This window comes from Ambystoma mexicanum (assembly GCF_040938575.1).
Source record: "Ambystoma mexicanum isolate Mex_15411 chromosome 12 unlocalized genomic scaffold, UKY_AmexF1_1 Mex_chr12_unloc.2, whole genome shotgun sequence".
Lineage (NCBI taxonomy): Eukaryota > Metazoa > Chordata > Amphibia > Caudata > Ambystomatidae > Ambystoma > Ambystoma mexicanum.
Genome location: NW_027182323.1, coordinates 7,072,212 through 7,075,998, shown reverse-complemented (window position 1 = coordinate 7,075,998; position 3,787 = coordinate 7,072,212).

The window sequence follows — 3,787 nt, the reverse complement described above, 5'->3', positions numbered from 1 at the left end:
ACTGAGATGTGACGCAGATTTAAGCCCCTGGACTTACACAGCTGCTTGCATCACTCTAGTCGGCAGGCACAGCAGACTGCAAGAGGGGAGAGCCTGGTCACGAACATCATCACATCAGGGGCGGTAAAGCACTTGCAGAGTTCTGTAAACCTGGTCCACCAAACCTGATACGTTTCTCAGGAACATTTGACAAGACTCTTGTTTTGCGACTGTACCGGCTTGGGAGTGCTATGACCATTGCACAAATCAATTTAAGCGCATGAAAGGGGGCGTGGGTGACCCGCTCCATCTGGATAATATCGGAAAGGTAGACCTGGACACGCCCTGAGGTCAGTGACCGAGAGCTAGATCTGGGGAGAAGGCTATGCAAGACGATTTACCCACTGCACTGTGCTTGTGCCAGGGGGACATAGCTGTGCACCCTATAGAGAGCTATAGGGCTAAAGGAAATAGGCGGAGGTCCTGCTTGCCATTCACCCAGAAAGAAGGGCTGCACAGGGAGAGTGAGAAGATGATGGCATCTCGGGATACACCAGACAACTCGCCCCCCGCGAGCCAAGTGGAGGCAATCGCTGGGTCAAGCGGGAATACCCCGACGTCGGAGCTGGGCCTGGTGCCAGCGGAAATGAGGTCAGGCTTTGCATCATCAATACAAAGCTTGACGAGATGGCATACAAAGTTGATAGGATGCAGGAACGCATCGAGAAGGAGAGCAGAAGAATCTCCGAGGTCGAGCTCCGGGTGAGCATGCTGGATGATACCAGCAGTGAGGCGACGCAGGCGATTCGGGAGTTGTGAAGAGAGGTGAAGTCTGTCAAGGACATAAATGAGGACTTGGAGGCGAGATCTCGGAGAAACAACATCTGGGTGGTAGGGGACCCAGAGTCGATCCCGCAGCAGAACATGGAGTCTTCATGGAAAACTTCATTAAGGAGGTGCTGCATGGAACCCCATTGTCCTCCCAATTCCTGGTGAAGAGGGCGCATCGGGTGTCACAGGTGGCACCTAGACCTGGCCAGAAGCCTCGCCTGATAATCGCGCATATGTTGAGCTATCGTGATCCTGGCAGCCAAATGGGCGCTCCGTGACTCCGGGATGCAGTATTCCAATTTTATATCCATCCAAACTACGAGTCCAGCATGGAGGCCAAGCTCACTTTTTTTACAGACCCTGGTGCCAAACAAGACTTTCTTGAATCCTTGCTGAAGTAAATTGTTCGGCCTTTCAGGCGGGATGTGGGAGACGGAGTGGAGAAGGCATGGGGCTCCCGTGCTACACAAGAGTTAGGCTAAAATGGTCCCTAGTTAAATGGCTGTCACATACAGGTTTTCCCTGATGGGTATTTCATAAGCTTGCTTGAGAATGTAATGTGTCAGTCCCACTGAATAATAAGGCGATACTCATCGGCACACCCACTCCCTCCTTCCCTGCAGCTCTCTGGCTGGCCTCTCTTGGCCCTCTTCCTGCCCCTACCTGCAAGGCTAAAAACCTTGGTGTCATCTTCGACTCCACACTCTCTTTCTCTCATCACATATCGGACGTCTCGAAGAAGTCACACTACCAGCTACACCTCCTCAGAGGTATCCTTCCTTTCCTCTCCTTCCCCCAGAGGCTCACTGTCTCTAGAGCCCTGGTTCTCTCGAAGCTGGACTACTGTAACAGCCTAAATCTAAATCTGCCTGCCTCTGCTCTCCGCCCTTTGCAACTCATCCAGAACAGGACTGCGAGACTTGTCCTTGGCCTCAAGCCCAGGGACCGTATCTCTCCAGGACTGAAATCGCTACACTGGCTCCCAGTGGCTGCGAGGATTAAGTTCAAAACCCTCTGCATTGTCCACAAGGCCTTCTGGGGCCTTGGGCCAAAATACCTTCAACTCTCTCTTCCTAAATATCTTCCTTCTCGAGCTCTTCGCTCATCCGCCTCCAACTCGCCCAGGGTCAGCCGCTTCTCCAAGCAACGAGCTGGGGGTAGATATCTCTCCGCAGCAGGGGCCTCCCTCTAGAACAGCCTTCCTGCCTCCCTGAAACTTGAGGAGAACCATCTCCGGTTCCGGAAGTACCTCAAAACCTTCCTCTTTGCCTCCGCTTTCTCTCCCCCTCTACCCTGTTAATATTACTGAAACTGCACTGAATCTGCAACAGGGCCACTCACCTATCCCGGTCCGTGGCCCAGCCACTCTCTTCTGCACTGCCTCCCTGGCAACCCCTGCACTGTGGGACTGTCTCTGTATCCCTACAGCCCCCCTTCCCAGCACTTGTCTACACTTATCTTGCACTTGCCACCAGCCGGCCCTTATTATTTATCTTGTTTCTACTAAACCTGTACTGCAATTCTCCTCTCCCTTTCCCCTTGCACTTTTTCCCTTCCCCTCTACCCTGTACTTGCGCGATCTGAATGGCACCTGACCTAGTAGGATTGTTGTCTGTCTCCCCTTGTTCTCCCCCTGCCTTGTTGCGCCTTGAAATACTTGTGTTTGGAGTGGTGGAGGTCACTTGGGTGGTGGAGTCTGGCGCCCCCGGGTTGTGGCCCATGGTAATTTGGTTGTTGAGGGCTGTTGGGTGGGGGGCTCAAATCACTGCAAGTTTGGGGTCGGTAGTGTGGGTGGGTCGGCCCGTGGCCTGTTTGGGGGGAGGTGTTTGGGGGTAGATCTAGGGGAAGTTGGTTTACATTTGTCCAAAAATATTTGCGTCTCATGGGACTGGTCAGCAGTCGTGGTATGAATTGGTCAGGTTAGCGTGATGGGAGTGCCTCCCACAAAAGCCTCCAGCTCAATAATGGCGAGTAAAGTGATCAACTGGAACATGAGGGGACTTAATAACCCACGTAAGGTCCGCAAAGTGGTTCAGTACTGTGAGAGACATGATCCCAAAGTAATCTTGCTGCAAGAGACCAATTTGGTGGGCTGGGGGAACGAGATGGTAGCCAAGAGCTGGGGAAACTGTAAACACTACACCTCATACTCATCTTACCTGGCAGGGATGATGACACTCATGCATAAATCAGTGACATTCTCCACAAACGACAAAGTGGTCGACCCGCAAAATTCCAGCTTTTTTGAAAGATACTACTCATATCCTACAGATCCTTAATAACATATCTTGGGAACCACATTATCAGCTAGTTTCCCTAGATGTTACTGCCCTGTATACATCAATTGAACATGCATTAGCTATTAAAACTTTGGACCACTCCTTCAGGCTACATTCTGCTTTACATGCAGCACATGTACAAATGCTTAAAAGCTTTGTTGATTTCACTCTCAGTCACAACCAATTCATATTCAATGAAGACTATTATACCCAAACAAAGGGGATTGCTATGGGTGCAAAATATGCCCCAGCATTGGCAAACCTTTTTATGGCATTCTTTGAAGACTCACACATTTTTCTAAACAACCCATTTATAGACCTTATACCGGTCTGGAAAAGATATATCGATGATGTTTTTGCAATTTGGGCAGGCACAACTGAGCAGTTTCAATCTTTTATGCAATATCTCAACCAGAACCAATTTGGAATTCAGTTCACAGGCAAAATTGATACCACTGAAATAGAGTTCTTGGACCTTAGAATTTATATAACAAATGAAACCCTGCAAACCAGTATCTTTCGCAAAACCACAGCAGTTAACTCTATCCTACATGCTAAGAGTAGCCACAGAAGAAATTGCATTGAAAATATTCCTCGAGGAGAATTGCTTAGAGCAAAGAGGAACTGTAGCGAAGATTCGCACTTCCTTGCAGAATGTAAGTCTATAGGAACCAGGTTCCAAGAAAGAGGTTATACTA